The sequence below is a fragment of the Columba livia genome, chromosome 1 (assembly GCF_036013475.1).
Source record: "Columba livia isolate bColLiv1 breed racing homer chromosome 1, bColLiv1.pat.W.v2, whole genome shotgun sequence".
NCBI classification, from domain to species: Eukaryota; Metazoa; Chordata; class Aves; order Columbiformes; family Columbidae; genus Columba; species Columba livia.
The window spans coordinates 13,794,819-13,812,397 of record NC_088602.1 but is presented as its reverse complement, the minus strand read 5'-3'; the positions used below and the strand labels follow the sequence as shown (position 1 = coordinate 13,812,397).

The following is a 17,579-nucleotide window of genomic DNA, read 5'->3' as shown; positions in this document are numbered from 1 at the left end:
TTGATAATTCAGCAACATCAGACTTTTCACTTTAGAGGCAGTGATTCACTCTCACATTTTATTTCTTTCTGTCAGGTAACAAACAACAGTTAATTTGTATGCTGCTCTGTGTAGGTAACATAACTGAACAACCACTTTGGTGAGAAGACAAAGGAGGCATGTCAAGGAAGACAGGAAATTGGGGATTATTTAGATTTTTTTATCTTTTTTTTTTTCTATTTAAAAATGTCAATTCATTTACTGTAAAAAGGAAAACAAAAGGAAATGTCAGTTATTACTATGAACAAAGCATAATTTACTTTAACCATGAGTTTCATCGTTATTTTTTAGTCAGAACATCCCATGAACAATAAATTCTGGTATCTACTGACATTAGAAATAAAGGCCACCCCAGGCAGAGCATTAATTTCAGTCAAGCATTATGTATTCTTAAGCTGTCAAACATGAGATCTGTCAGAAACAGCAGCTGGGACACAAATGACAGCTACATACTGATACATCACAATAAGCTTCTCAAGAAAAAAAATTTAAATCTATTTCAAATCATTGAAATCATTATTATACTGAGTGGGCCTTGCATTTTCCTATAATAGTTCTACATTGAAAGCTCTTACAATTCAGCAAAGGAAATGGGTTAGTGGATGCAAACAGCTGGATACTTTTTATTAAGAAAAAAAAAAATCCTGGGGAGTTTGATCCCTGAAAGAGAATTACTTTTTTTTTAGTAAGAAAACACTGTTTATTTCTCTTTTTTTGAATTACATAAACAAATATTCAGCCTCCTGCATACCACTTCTAAATAAATACTTGCTTTGATGTCTTAGTGCTGGGACCTAAATTCTTTGCTGATTCATACCCTGTCAAATCAGTGCAGCAATTGCATGTAAAGTATTACATTTCAAAGCCTTGTCTGTCCGAGGCTTGCAAACTCAGCTCTGTGTTACTGCAAGAAAAATAGAGTGTACCCTGGATAGTCTCTTACTTATTCTAAACTATCTCACTCATGAACCCCAGTGCTGAAGGACACATTCCACTCACCATTGTGCTTCTTAGGGTGGAATTCTGATCTGGACAGTGCTTTTAAGAGCACTTCACCGTAGAAACTATTTTAATTTTCATGGGGATTTTTAGCTAACAAGGGGAATTGGTGCTGATTTCTTCAGGGGTTTAATCCAACAATCTTTTAGAAATAGAATTTGAGAGTTAAGTGTCGTGTGGTAACAGCGCGGGTGAGACATTCATGACCAACCCACCATCCCTGATATCTCCATGAAGGAGCCTGCAAAGCACCAGCCTCCAGAGTGCCACACAAGGACAGGGCTGGGGTGTGCTGAGCAGCTCTTGTGACCCAGCACAGCTCAGCAGTGGGTGACCTGTGGGATATTAAATGACATCAGTGCAAGGAAGATGCATCAACAGATTCAGGAGAGCAGTCTCAGGTAGGCGTACTGGATCTGACTTTTTAAGCCTCCTTGGTGAAGCTACACAATTGTCACTCACAGCCTGATATGGTAGAACAACCCTTACTTATTTTGTTTTCATTGAGGCATGATTGTCATCACTTTTTGATGATATTTCCCTGAAAATCCATTTACATCTCACAGATCAGAAGGAAGTGGTTTTATATAGTACTTAGAGTTGGTCAAGTCACATCAGAAGATGCAAAGAAAGTGATGATTCTTCAAAAGTGATATTTGACACAGGAATACATCAAGTTCTGCTTAAATTTCACTGGGAGAGGTTTCTTAGCTCCAGGAGAATACTCTTTCCCTCTGTTAGAGCTGTTCCAAAATGTATGTATAATTAAATACTCATTCTGTGAGACAGAAATACAGCAAGAGACAGGGAGAGAGGCTTCCCCCAAAGCTCAGTGGCTGGCACAGTCATCTCAGATATTGGAAGCCTTGACCCCAGAGGCCAGATCCAGCTCTGTTAGAGAGTTACTGAAGATGCCACACATGAGGGAAAAGTGTGTATTGTATACAATAAAGTGTACTTCAGAAGATTTTGTTTCCTCCTTCAACATGTCACTCCAATATTCCACCTTAACCTAAATCCAGCACAAAGCTACCCATCTCTTTTAATGGTGTGTGGCACTTTGGGGGCAGTTAGCTTAAAAATAGATTAAAAAAAAAATTTTGTAGGACTTCTGTAGCGAAAGTATACCATCTTCCTATATTTTTAGCCAAATGCTGATATTTGGTTCACTTATTTAATCATGATATGGATGCATTTTAGAATCATAAAATATTTATGTGGAAAACAGAGGTGGCCACTGTGAAATACATTTCATTTATTATCTGAAAACCACTCTCATATTCTTAAGGACTCTGTGTTATTGACAAATTTATAAATAGCTGTCCTTTTAACATGCCAGGTTAAAAAATGCTATGGCTTTTATTACACACATTTATAATGTTTCTGAGGACCATAATTGGCCCTTCAGGATAATTATGATCCTCATTCATCCTTCTTCCTGGCTGCCTGCAGTAACCATTGGGTTGTTCTGTTGTCCCTTTCATTTATTCCATAAAACAATGAAATGGTTAAATACCATTGCTGGACCCCAGCTTGGTGCAGAAATGAACCATTACCAGTGACCAAAGGATGAGGGCAGGGGGAAGGACCAGCCTCCTTCCAGCAGCAGAAGAAAAGGTGTCGTTCCTCCCACTCCTCATGGAAACTCAGGTCTATCCAGAATTATTCCTGTGCATACATAGTGGAAGGAAAAGAGGCAGAAGTTGTGAAAGCAGATAAAGCAGTGACCACTGAGCATGGTAAAGCCTTTGGCGAACTGATACCAAAATCCAGCCCTGGCAGTGATCAGGGTGCTGCTAAACTCCCTCTTCCTCGTTACCCAAGTGTCATCTGGAACTTGTCACTTAAATTGTTAAGTTTCCTCAAGTCCTTTCTTTAAAGAGTCAATTCACTCTAATAAGATGAATCTTTTTTAATGCATAAAATATGCCTCTTCACCCATATACACCCATCCCTATTCAAAGACGTGTATACACAAATATATACACATGCATATACATAGCTATATTTAAATATATACACAATTAAAATAAACTCACATGCTTATATAACCACTTGCTGTCAGCTGAAAGAGGGGAGAAAATAGAGGAGAGAAAAGAGAGAATGATACTGAGAAAGAGAAATTAAGAGAAGGCAAGCAGGCAAGAAAAACAGAAGAGAGCCAAAACCCAGTGAATTTTGTCAACTGTCCAGCACTGGACATTTCCACAGCAAGGAAAGTGCTCTCAGAAGTACCAGAACGTGAGACCATATGAGCCTTTTCTTCAACAGATAGCAATCTAATATCTGGTTTCATTTTCACAGTACTTGATAGAATAACCTTTAACATGTTTTGCTGTCCTTCGTATACACTCTAGATATTTTCAATGTGACTATAAACGGGAAATCCTTTTATTTTAACTGAAAGCATGAAACCAGAAGACATCTTTGTATATGAAATACCATAAATCATTGTGCTCTACTGATCGGGGTGGGGGAAGGAAAAAACAAAAAGAGAAAAAAATTGATTAAAAAAGGAAAAAAATAAAAAGTGAAGGGGAAAACAGAATCAAAACCCAAAAGAACAACACACGAAACACCTATACATGAAAGATTGAAGCAGAAAGAGAATAATAGCATTTTAAATAAATGCATTATACAAATGTAAGCTCCATATAGTTTATACAACACAACTTGCAGCCTGTGTGCCTCAAGGGAATTAAATCACACTCCATTTCCATGAAACAGAATAGGGAGTTGAAGACAAGATTATTGTTTAATCAAGTAAGGATCTTTTCTATGAGGTACATTAAAAAACACAATGATTAGCAATGTGATTTTACTCTTCCGAACATGGTGTGAAACAGACTAAAATATACAAAGTGATAAACAAAAATCAAAAACAAAACAAACAAAAATGTGTTCTAAAGCGGCTATAGTTCATATGCACACAATCAACACAAGCAATGAAGCAGAAAGTTAAATCACTTAACAGTGCCTGCATTATGCTCTCTCACCCACAGGTCGTCACCTAACCATCACTATGAGTATCACTTCCAACAGACTACACAGTGTTCTACATAAATCTATGCACAACCCAGGACTGTCTGCAGCTGAAGAAAGGTGCAAATGGTACAATTTTGAGAGGACATAAGCTAATTCATAGAAAGAAACAGCCTTCATTGTCATGCCCATTTATGCATACCCCTCATATACTTGCAGAACAATAAATGTTCTTATAAAAGAAAATCTCCAGTGACATTTTCCATACTCTTTTGCTTATTAATGAATTTGAAAAAGGTACCTGATCTCCATAAAAAAATGATTTAAATGCATGTTGCACATTAACACATCCTGAGTATACTCAGGATATTCCAATCTGACAATTTTTGTGTAATGGTTCCATATTTTTAAGAGATATAATCAATAAAGAAAGATGAACAGATAAAATAGTTTCAAGGAGAGAGACACATTTCAAACCCCTTTCCTCATAGAAAATCATGAATAGAAATGAAAATTGTATGAAAAATTCAAAGGCCCTGGAAGCTAGACCTGCCTGGAATTTCACACAGTCAAGCTTTAAAGAAGCAGAAATCCTGTCCTATTTTGAACACATTTTAACCCTTCAGTAGAGAGTTGTTGTCAGCACATGATAGTAACCTACAAATGAAAAGTAAACCCCTATTAGCTCTTACCTATTACCTATTATCTATTATCTACATCCCTTATAATGTAATACGACTGTGTTCTGGAAGGTACCAAAAATGTCACATATAATCTTATATTGCAGGAGGGGGAGTGAGGAAAAATCCCCTGTGAGTTTGTAATAAGTGATGGTCAAAATTTTTAATGTTGAACAAATCGAGTAGGATTCAATTGTATTATGCATATTATTGTAAGCAGTAACTGTGCTTGTGTGAGTTTGATTATGTTTTGTAGAACCTTGTAGTAGTAGTTAAAGACAATGCCATAAATAACAGGACTACCAGGTGGTGCCATAAATAACAGGACTACCGGATGGTGTCATAGATAACAGGACTCCCGGATGGTGCCACAGATAATAGGACTCCCAGATGGTGTTACAGATAACAAAGCGCTCGGATGTTGCAACAGATAACAAAAGTTCCAGAGGCGGAAATTCCCAGCACGTAAACGAACGCATAACGTATATAAGCACATACGAAAGGTTGATTTGGTGTGCCTGTTGGTGGAACTGAGCTTCCCCCGGTCACCCAGCGCTGTTTTGCCTAATTACCGCTTGCTAAATAAAATCGATTGATTGACGCAGAATCGATTTATTGGCTCTTATTTATAACAAATTTTGGTGCCGTGACTCGGATTAAGGATCTCTGGGAGGGACTCTTAAACTTCAGGGAGGCGCCCCGTCCCGTTTTCAGACGGCCCTGGAGTGGACAGAGGATTGCCCTGAAACCTTAACCTCCGAACCCTAAATTTAGGTAATTAGGCAAAAGAATTGAACCCCTTAAACCTTTGTGCACGAAGAACCGGATGAAGACCCCAGGGAGGGTAAGTATAGAAAGCGATTCCGTTCGGTTGGGGTGGGTATCCTGGAGTGTGCATGAACGAGACGCCCCCCCCGGCTTGGGGAGGAAGCGAAGTGAGTGTGGACCCTGCCATAAGGCAGGGCGGGACTCTCTAGTAGTGCGGTTCTCATAGCCCGCGAGGGCGTGAGCCACGAACGAGGGGTGCGTGTGTGTGTGTGAAAAGAAGACACTCCGGAAGATGGGACAGAAGAAGGGCAAGCCTTCTGATCTCATGGGGAAGGGACCCACAGAGAGGTTGCCAGATATTCCCCGAGAATCCTCATTGGGCCTTGTGTTCACTGGGAAGGGACCCACGGAGAGGTCTAGCACGCGAAACAAAAATAGGGAAAAGATGGTTTACTATTGCATGCATGGCTGCGGAAACCAGCAGATTAGACCAGATCATTTATTTTGGCCAATTTTTGGGTCATATGAGAATTGGATTTGTCAGGCCCTAAATCTTTACCAACGGCACCAACAAGGGCCGGGTGCTGACTTTAAGTGGCCCCAGCAGCGCCCTAACTGGGATAATCAAAACCCGGAACACAGGGGCCATATGGGAGATCTCCGCACTATAATCGTCCAAGGGATTAAGGAATCTGTCCCTCAAGGGCAGAACATAAATAAAGCCTTTAAAGAACAACAAAAGAAAGATGAGACTCCCACAGAATGGCTAGAAAGACTAAGAAAGAGCTTGCAGCTTTATTACGGTATAGACCCTATGACACCGGTCGGGCAAGCTCTTTTAAAAACACAGTTTGTGGCGAAGTCATGGCCGGATATTAAAAAAAAAAAAAAGTTAGAAAAATTGGAAAATTGGCAAGAGAAAGGGTTGGATGAGTTGCTAAGGGAAGCACAGAAGGTTTATGTGAGAAGGGAGGAAGAGACTCAGAAGAGGCAAGCTAAAATTTTAGTAGCGGCAGTTCGAGAGGTACAGAGGATGGCTCCACAGAAGGGAGGGCCACCACGCATAGGTGGGAATGGGCCACCTCAGGGAAGTCAAGTCGGACTGAAGGATTTGAAGGAAATCGAATATTTTTACTGTCAGAGGAAGGGACATATGCGAAGGAGCTGTAGGAAACGTATACAGGATGAGAAAATGTATTATGCTGAGTAGGGGTGTCAGGGGCTCTATCTGCTGGGGACTCCTAAAACAACAGAGCCCTTGATAAAATTAAAGTTAGGTCCCCAGTGCCAGGAAATGGAATTCCTGGTAGATTCGGGGGCAGAAAGATCTATTGTCCAAACTGTGCCCCGGGGATGTGCTCCATCTTCGGAGAAAATAGAAGTAATAGGAGCAAAAGGAGACCCCTTTTCTGTACTAGTAATTAAAGGGGTAGAAATAGAATCCCCATCCCGAATAGGGATAGGGTCCCTTTTATTAGTGCCTGAAGCTGAATATAACCTATTAGGAAGGGATTTAATGGTCGAATTGGGAATTAGTTTAGAAATAAAAGATCGGGAATTGAAAGTAACACTATACCAAGGTAAGAGAGGATTTAGAAGAAGAAGAGGAGTTTTTATGTGGATCATCACGGGTAGTGGATGGGAAAAGGAAGTCAGGATACGCTATAATAGATGGAAACAGCTGGACAACTAAGGAGTCAGGTCCCCTTAACTCAGGATGGTCAGCGCAGGCTTGTGAGCTGTTCGCAGTATTGAGGGTATTACAGTTGTTAAAAGATAAGAGAGGAACAATATTTACAGATTCTAAATATGCATATGGGGTGGTTCACACGTTCGGAAAAATTTGGGAAGAGAGGGGACTGATGAATTCTCAGGGTAAAGGATTAATACATGAGACCTTAATAACGCAAACTTTGGAGGCATTAAGAGGGCCCAAACAAATTGCGGTAGTTTATGTAAAGGGCCATCGGAAGGGAACCTCCACGCAAATAAGAGGGAATAATTTAGCAGATGAGGAAGCTAAGAAAGCTGCATTGCTGGTAATAAAAGAAATGGGCAGCTGGAATCAGCAGTTTCCAAAAAGTGTTAGAATGGAAGAATCCTTTTTGCACTCTTTTCTTAATATTAAGGACATTCTTAAAACTAGTTAACACGTCAGTGTATTAGTTTTTAAACTTCAAGGTATTTTCGGGAGCTTTTACTTAATAAGGATAAAACTTTGTTATTGTGCAATATTTGTTCATTAGTTTAAAAATTGTTACCTTTAAGAGTTGGTCCCATATAAATGTATCTTCTGTCAGGGAGTTTTAAATACCAGATTTCTTTTTTGTTACTTTGTATTTTGAAATCTGTTTTCCTATGTGCTTGTACTCTGTGCCTTCAGCTTGTGCACTTTTCAACTTTATAGACCATATTTTGTTACTGCAAAATGTGTTCTTGAGGCAAAACTTGACGTGAACAAACATGCTGCAAAGTTGCACTTTTCTCTTGCTTTAATGGGAGGTGAATCTGAAAAAAAAAAAAAGTCGAACCTATCACCGTCCCTAATCGTGACTTGGAAGTTTGCCCCCTTTTATTTTACATGTGTTTTAGTGTTCAGTGTGGGGACCAACTCTCATAGAACCCCTTTCATTGACTTTTCAGTAGCTTCCATAATCACAATAGATTGAGGTGTGAATTCCAGACTGAATAAGATACTAAGATGTGTTTGATGCTGTGCTATGCAGAAGTATTTGGGGCAAATTCTTGGGTTTTGTAGGTCTGCAAAGTGCATCTCTGGCAGCACGAACCAGACTTGCAGTTGGTTGATCAGTGAACAGTGGCACCTGTCCAAGGTCACTTTGTGGCTCCTGTGCCGTTTCTCCTGTCCAGGGGACCGAGCAGAGTGGGGGGGGGAGGTGTTGTCCCTGCCACATATGTTCTTTGTTTTTTTTTTTTTTTTTTTCTTCCTGCGTTGTGTGGTGAAGTCCCGCGGGCCCTTTTGTGCTTGTGTGGCTTCGTAAGAACTGTTAAAGCGAGGTCTGGTGGTCTAGAGACCACCTTTAGATATAGCAATACATCGTATCAAACCAGGAAATCAAGTACTCATAAAAACATGGAGGGAATCATCGCTAACCCGTCCTGGGAGGGACCTTTCCTTGTTTTACTCACCACAGATATCACAGTCTGCACTGCGGAAAGAGGATGGACACACGCTAATCGAGTAAAAGGTCCTATACTGCACACAGACTGGGAAGTCACTGGGAAACTGGATGAGTTGAAGCTGACCTTCAAGAGGAAACAGACACGTGACGCATAGCCCTGGATACTAGGCTTTTTATGGACAATTGTAAGGAATTACATAAGTCGCACATCGCATGTCCTGTATGTAAGCAATGCAATCCGTGGGTATGTCGTGTGTGTCACAGGTGCGGGATACAGCAGTGAAAAAAAAGTTTCCTTATGTTGAACGATGGTGTAATGAGTGTTGGGAAAAAAAACCTTAGATACCATTAGGATATTAATAATCACTGATAAGTCCAGACATTTGGGAAATAACCAAGAGGATGTGTAAGAAGCGTTTTGGTAAGAAAAGATACAGGAAGTGTTCCAAACCCTGTGAGGATTCGGGACAGTGGCCAAACCCTTGTATTTGAAAATAGCCCTATTGGGTTCAATATTGGAAAGTGGGTTGTGACAGAACAAGGAGAGAATTCAGGAGGCAGTCCCCTGAAGACTACAACTGCTGCCGAGAAGATAACTTATCCGGCTACTCTGAAGCAACAGAGTAGGCCCAGGGCAAGGCAGAGGGGTATCCTTGTGGGGATTGGCAAGTGCCTCCGAAGACTTCTAAAATAAAGCAGCTCCTTAAGCAGAACAACCCTCAACAAAATGAACCTCCACTGGCTGATTTTCAGCCAGCCAGGGGCCGGGTTGCTCTCCCTAATCCTCCTTACCTTACCGGTAATAATAGCAATAAAGCAGGGGAGTTCTCACCAACCTTTTAAATGGACCCTCTATCGATGGGAGGACCAAACGATAATACAACAACAGACCACATCAGGGTCACCTTCTTTTACTGTAACCTTATGCCAATTAGTTCAGATTGAGCCATGCCTTAACAAAATGGGGTTTTATATGTGCCCCAGCACAGGGCCCTCGTATTGTAATACCCCAGGACACTATTACTGCTCTTACTGGGGGTGTGAAATGATTGCCTCAAGCTGGCCAATTCCTCCGGCAAATACTGATAAGTTCTTAAAGGTTGGATGGGGACCTGTAGGATGCATTCCTCCTTCGAACCAAGGCCGCCGACTAAAACTCGGTTATCCTCGCAACCGAAACGAGCGGGACAGTGATGGCGAGTATGAATATATATTCCTTAACATAACAAACCCTGAACATAGTGGATGGTTTGTTAGAAAAACCTGGGGAATGCGATATTATCGACCGGGTGCTGATAGAGGAAGCATGTTTCTCATAAAGAAAGAAGAAGTTAAACCGACCCCTCTAGGTAGGGAGACAAAGACAGTAGAGAAGGAGAATATAATAGTAATAGAGGAAACTGTCACTGAAGCCTTGAAATCTCTGAATATTGAAGCCCCGGAATCTTTGAATCCTCTATGGGGAATTATTCTGGCTGCTTATCAAACTCTAAACTATACTCAACCCAACTTAACCATGGGTTGCGGGTTGTGTTATAATGTTAATCCACCCTTTTATGAAGCTATATGGGATAATCGTTGGTATACCATAAACAAGGAGTCTATGCCTATTCAATGTCCCTGGGAAAAGCAGAAAAGAGGGATAACTATGCAACATGTAACTGGAATAGGGACTTGTACAGGTAAAGTACCAAATTCCAAGAGACCACTTTGTGGGAATATCATACCAAGCCTTAATAAAACCACAGGATATATTATTCCCCCGAATAGAACAAAATGGATATGTTCCAGGACGGGACTTACTCCATGTGTGTCTTTAAAAGTGTTTAACAGTTCCCGAGAGTATTGCATGTCAGTTACTATCATTCCAAGGATATTATATCATCAAGAAGATGTGATGTATCCTAAATCGATTTATTGGACTAGTTAAAAACCGTGTAGAGCGGGTACACCTTATGCTGCTACAGAAACATGGAACTGATGAAGAAGCTGAAATGACCTTACTAGCCCGAAAAGCGGTAACTCGATTTGATCAACAAATAAATGAGTAAAAAAAAAAAAAGGGGGGGAATTGTAATAAGTGATGGTCAAAATTTTTAATGTTGAACAAATCGAGTAGGATTCAATTGTATTATGCATATTATTGTAAGCAGTAACTGTGCTTGTGTGAGTTTGATTATGTTTTGTAGAACCTTGTAGTAGTAGTTAAAGACAATGCCATAAATAACAGGACTACCAGGTGGTGCCATAAATAACAGGACTACCGGATGGTGTCATAGATAACAGGACTCCCGGATGGTGCCACAGATAATAGGACTCCCAGATGGTGTTACAGATAACAAAGCGCTCGGATGTTGCAACAGATAACAAAAGTTCCAGAGGCGGAAATTCCCAGCACGTAAACGAACGCATAACGTATATAAGCACATACGAAAGGTTGATTTGGTGTGCCTGTTGGTGGAACTGAGCTTCCCCCGGTCACCCAGCGCTGTTTTGCCTAATTACCGCTTGCTAAATAAAATCGATTGATTGACGCAGAATCGATTTATTGGCTCTTATTTATAACAAGTTGCTTAAGAATTTCCTTATGCCTTTTGCCTTCCAGTCTAAACTCTGTGAATTCATTCTGGGCTAAAAGACTCCCATCTTATTCACTCCAATAAAACCAATTCAGGTCTTGGCAGTACTGGAGAACAGTGGGAGATTTTATGCTAAGAGGAAAGCAGACAAACTAGAGGGAACAAAGAGCTACTGAGATTTTATGTAATCTAGTCAAAAGAAGACTCTAGACAGTCTTTAATAAATTCAGTGTCAGTAGGAAGTATGCGCCATCTCTCCTACTGTTTAAGTAATTATACAGAGCTATTCAGATGTTTATTTCAGCATTTGAATAAAATAAGTTGGTTTGTTTATTTTCATTGTGAAAACCACTGTAAGGAAAGGAGCATGAGGTATCACTATCTCGGCTGCGATGGCTAACTAACAGACAGTTCAATGCAAGAAAGGTGAAAAATACACCGAATTATTATACTTGCTCAAATTAAAGAAAGCTTTCATCAGAGCAAGACACTGATCCCAGACTTTTGTACATAGTGATGTAATCCTCCATCTTCATTGCTTCATAAAAAACTTCACATCGTCTATGGTGCTCAAAATGAATGAGTTTACTCCTAAAATTTTGCATTTCTTATACGGCTTTCTTACTGCACCAAAGGTCTAGGTACGATGGTTTAACCTCTGGGGACATACTCAGAGCACTGTTGGTGCATAATGAGTTGATACAAAATAATCTCAGTGCCAGCTATCAATTTGTTGCCTCACTGAGGGAAGGAAGGAAAGGAAAACAGATCTTGGTACTCTGGTGCTGGACTGCCACCCAAGAGATACATGTTGAAACAACAGATATTTCTAAGGTCTTTGTGATTTCTGGCAAGCCAGGTAATTCCGCTGTACCTTAGTCATTCACCTGTTAAATGTAAACCTGTTTAAAGTGTGCTCATGTGAGGATGGAGACCATCTATTTCTTCCACATTCAAATTCCCTAAATTTTATCCACATCCATTTACGCATTTGTTGCATGTTGCGTATTGGCAACTGATGCCAAGCCCAGGGGGTGCACCAGACCCAGGGTACAAGTAAGGCTGTAATGGGTACCACACCAGAGACATTGAACCTGTAAGTACATCTTGAGCTGCTTCTCATCTGTTTCACTGGGTATGAAAAACAGAATTTCAGTTTTAAACATCTCTGTCACATGTATATTTGGGTACAGATGAAGTGTGAAATCTGCCCAGAAGGAGCCATTTCCTCCTCACATCTGTACTCTATGTAGAAAAATTTTGTAATATGTATTTCAGCATGAAACAAAGTCCCTTCCTAAAAAATAGGAACATCCCAGTCATATTTTCTTGAGCTGCCCTCTATTTCATCAGTTTCCTTTCTATAACAATGATCCAACTTTTCTGTGAAGGTAATTAGACTAACTTAGTTAGTGGTCAGCACTTTCTTTTCAGTTCTTTTGGAAGCTGCAAAATGAGCAGTTTGTCAAAATGCAGAGAACTTCATATTCAGGTGGCACAGGAAGCCAAGCCTGCACATTTCGTGTACATTTAAATGTGCACTCAAGCAGTGACACAGAAATCAGTAAAGCAGCTACTAATGATCTGGTTCCATTAACGAATGCTCATTTGGATGGTAAGTGACCTAAGACAGAGAGGAAATGCAATTTTGGCTGCCAATACAATAAAAAATGACTGCTATTAGTGCTATATAGGGATTATAATCAATTATACCTTTTATTGGCTCAATTCAGCTATACTGCAACCAATTAAACCTCTGTTTTGAATAAAGAAAGGAGTATAGTGGGTTTTAAAAAACCGCCTCATGTACAGTTCCTTTAGCTCATGTTATTAATATCACCTTGGTTACTGAGTTGCTGGAACTTATTCCTGACATAATGTTTTTTAGCTTTTGTCTTATTAGCCTAAAGTTTTCCAAAACACTTATACCAGGAGAAGAAGTATCTCTCTTCTGGAAACCAAATTAAACTTAGTTCACATAACACAACACAATCACTCTCACCAATGACTAGAACATAACCTGATTCTGCCACCCTACTTTATACTGAGTAGGAATTTATTCTACTCCTGCCTCCAGATGCTTACAAATATCTATTATGACATTTATTACTATTTAAAATGCTTTTTCTTTCAGTAATGTTTATTAACCCAAAAGTTTACGCTCATTATGCTACGCACTGCAGAAATTCATAGAAAACTATCCATTTCCTGGAAGAGCTTTGAGTCTTAAAGAAAAGTAATCATAGAGAAGGCTAATGTGTCTGCCACACCAGTATCACTTCGTCCTTTTTGAGTATCAGTCTTTGAAAGGACAGATCCTGTCCACTGAACAATCCTGCTGAAACCACTGTGTCAAGAAGAAGTAGACTTGGCTCAAAGTTTAAACAAGAAAAAGTTTACAAATATCCTTTAATTCACAGCCCTGATGTGTTCTTCAGATCCCACTGACAGACCTAAAAGCAGAGTCTGACTTTAAGCAAAGACTGAATTCTCTGTTTCTAAAAGGAGCTGTTGATTGTAGTTAGAAAATAATGTGAGTAGCACGCCTAACAGTTACGGGATGAAGCTGGAGTGGCGTGTGTTGGGAGGATCGAGAAGGATGAGTGAAAACAGGAATTCAGAAGGGGGAAAGTGGGAATGGAGATGGGAGAATAGTGAGCACAGGAAGTGCAATAAGGAGATTTAAGCATAGGCCTTGAAGGAAGAGATGTAGTTGAGGCTGAGTGAACTTGCAAGCAAATCAGAAGAACTTTCCTTCCCATTAACTTCTCCCTTGAACTTTTGAAGGAATGAGTAGTTTAGAAGCAAAGGTGAGTGCAGTGAAAGCATGAGGAGGCAGTGGGACTAAGATCAGGTCTTCTCAATTACCTGTCCTTGTAAGGCCATCTATCTTAATGAGAATGCTAAGGTTGATGCAGCACTCTGCTTTTTGCTGATATTATAATATATCAGAGCATGCCCTACTGGATCATACTGAGAGTATGAAGACTTTGAACAGTAAAGCTTTCAATGAGCGCCCCAACACAGTGCATTGAAGAGCACCGAGAAGAAACAACAGTTCCACTTTACCTGCACACATCTGGTAACTTCAGCAGGCTTCGGAGCAAACCTCTGGGAAGAGCCACAGTTTATCCTTAATGTCACAACTACGTAACAAGCCAGTTTGTTTTCACCTCTCCCTTTTACTAGTAATGGCACTTCCATATTAAATATTTTCTTCAAGACTGATTCCTGGAAGGACCCCAGACTCCAGCACTTGAGGAGATTACCAGCTGCATGGCTTACTAGAATCCCAGTTTGAAGAATGCTTAGCTGTAGTCGAACAGTTGCACATTCATAGCTACCCTCATTGAGGTAAATTTCCAGCTACAACATTATTTCCACACATCTTTGTCATGGTTTCTGTGGATTGCGAGTCCATCACTCAAAAATGAAATATCCATTCAAATATTTTCCCACCCTGTAACTCCTTCTGGCTAAGTAAGCACACGCTAAAAGAGTCAAGCTACATTTTCATCCTGAGTTCAATTTAATTTTCAGTGCTCACCACTAATGAAATATCTAAAAGTGATTTATTGGAACATACCAGCTATATTTAAGCAGCAGCCAAAACAATTACATTTAATTAAAATTAAGGTCAAAGAAACACAACAAACTAATGTGACACTTCAGACACCAGCCTGGAATAGATGTTATGTTGGCTGATTATCAATTAGGTACAGTAAACACAAACATGTTCATCAGGGAATTCTCAGTGAAACCAGTTCAGGCAAGCAAACAAGTGTTGTGCCTGACATTTTTTCACTTTCTCTGGTTACAAAGTGATCCTGCACACTATGCTGTAGTTTCTATCCTTAACCTACTTCAATGATTTATTCTTTTCCTCGAGGTAAAAGTACTCTGCCAGAAGCTTTCACTGGAGAACCAGAGAAATGCAAAATTGTGGGGGAAGGGGTATAGTTTTTATTGTGTTGTTTCATCTCTTCACCTTGAAAGCACAGAAAGTCTTCTCATCACAAGCCTTAGGCTAATCGAGCTGTGAGAAGTATTTGAGCATCTACATGGCTGCATATCAGCAAGCTTGGGAAAAGGGTTTACTATGGAATGGTTAGTTGCAAAGTCCTCTCTGTAGCAAAGATTACACAACTGTGATTTTTCTCTGTGTTTGTTTTCAGCATAAGCCATTGCTTATAAAGGTATCTTTTAAAACTGAGCACTTTCACACCATGTGTTTATTTAACAAGACAAATACCTTAAGGCTTGATGGCAGTTTTCTCCTAAACTCCTTGATGATCAGAAGAAAAGGGTACTGTATGAATAAAACACTGTTCTGAGTGTCCCCTGACAATGGGAATTCAGTCGTGTCCAAAATTCCTTCAAGTCCCTCATGTCTAAAGTCAAGACGGTTGTCTGGTAGTGGTGTAAATGGATGCAGGATCTGGCCCTCAGTCTTACTGGATCTTTTATTTCCCATAGCTCTAAACAAAACAAAAAGAAGCCCTGCGAAATCCATCTTTCGTTTTCTGCTTGTAAAAATAACTGTGGAAATAATACACAAATAAGTTCTCTGCAGCCTCTGCCTGTCAGACAGAGACAGTAAGCATGTCCATATTGCCCAATGGAGCACACTGCAGAGACACTCAAGCTCACCTGGGTTCTTTGGGTGCATCCACACACTACAATGTGCATGCTATGTAGAAATGCTAGTTGATATGCCAAAAACATTGTTCCTGCTCAGCTGAAACCTGCCCCCCAGCTCACCAATTCCCACAGCAATGTCTAACCCAGGTGCAACAGTGCTCATCCAGCTCTCCAGCTTATGCTTCTGGGGGAAGTATGAGTGGTGTGATCTCAGGGATCTCTGTGAAGTCAACAGATGCCTACAAAGCCCCAGCACATTGGATTTTTTATCTCCATTGGGACCTCCTGGTGATGCCTCAGTCTAAATAGCAATGTGGGAATTTCTGCTCTGAAGACTCAGATTTCTAGGGATGCTTCATAAGGCTTACAGGCAAACACAAATGGAACATCAAAGCTTAGCAGCAGAGCAGAGGGGTAAGGATGACTTATCCCTTTTGTACATTGATTGGAACAGCACATCTTTGGGGACATGCCAGACTCAATCTGAATACAAATCAGAAAGCATTAGCATAGCAGCTGGGGCTGCAGACAGCCAAGTTAAAGTGCAACAGGGTCACTGCCGAGACTGCTGGAAAACATAGTGACTGTGTAAAGGGAAGTCACCAATAAAGCAAGAGAAGGAAAAGTAGAGAGAAAATCGGCCTGACTGGGGAGGAACTGGGGCAATGTTTCTATACTGGTGACCCTTTTCCTGGAAGAAAAAGATACTAAAGGATCTCTCTTGGACTGCCCTACCTTCTAGAGCCCTATCCCATAGGATTGCTCCAAGTAGGACCTTGAAGAAGCCAAGGTTAGATGTCTTGAAATACAGGGCTGTAATCCTATTATTGCCCTGCTTCCTCCACGTATGACCCTGAACTCCACCATCTTACGGTCACTACAGTGAAGACTGCCCCCAACCTTCATATCTCCAACTAGTCCTTCTCGGTTTGCTAGGACAAGGTCCAGCATCACACCTCTCCTTGTTGGCTCCTCCGCCACCTGTGTCAAGAAGTTGTCATCAATGATCTGTAGAAACCTGCTGGACTGTGTGTGCTCAGCTGTGTTGTCTTTCCAGCAGATATCAGGGTGGTTGAAATCCTCCATGAGAACCAGGGCCTGTGGTTGTGAGGCTACATTCAGCTGTCTGTAGAAAGAGCTATCAGTTTCCTCTTCCTTATCAGGTGGCCTGTAGTAAACACCCACAACAGTGTCACTTGTTTTAGCTTGCCCCTGAATTCTCACTCATAAGGTCTCAATTCCTTCTTCATCCACCTCTAGGTAGAGTCAAATACATTCTGGTTGCTCTTTCACATAAAGAACAACTCCACCACCTCACTTTGCTGGCCTCACTTTCCTAAAAAGTATAGAATTGGAGAAACATTTTGGTTAAAAGAGGCCCTGAGGATCATCAAGTCCAACCACAACCTAACCCTAGCACTAAATCATGTCCCTAAGAACCTCGTCTAAACACCTTTTAAACACCTCCAGGGATGGTGACTCCACCACTTCCCTGGGCAGCCTGTTCCAATGCCTGACAACCCTTTCCGGGAAGAATTTTTTATGAATATCCAATCTAATCCTCCCCTGGCACAACTTGAGGCCATTTCCTCCTGTCCTATTACTTGCTACTTGGGAGAAGAGACCAACACCCTCCATGCTACAATCTCCTTTCAGGTAGTTGCAGACAGTGATAAGGTCTCCCCTCAGCCTCCTTTTCTCAGTGCTAAACAGCTCCAATTTCCTCAGCTGCTCCTCATCAAACTTGT

General features: G+C 40.7%; 1 long non-coding RNA gene across 1 annotated transcript; it reads left to right on the top strand.

Moving 5' to 3' along the window:
- Positions 1-4,844: 4,844 nt before the first annotated feature.
- LOC135576703 (uncharacterized) lies at positions 4,845-11,151 on the top strand. The gene is made up of 2 exons (XR_010468497.1): positions 4,845-5,544; positions 8,624-11,151. It is a non-coding gene; the product is annotated as an uncharacterized LOC135576703 (long non-coding RNA).
- The last annotated feature ends 6,428 nt before the right edge of the window (positions 11,152-17,579 follow it).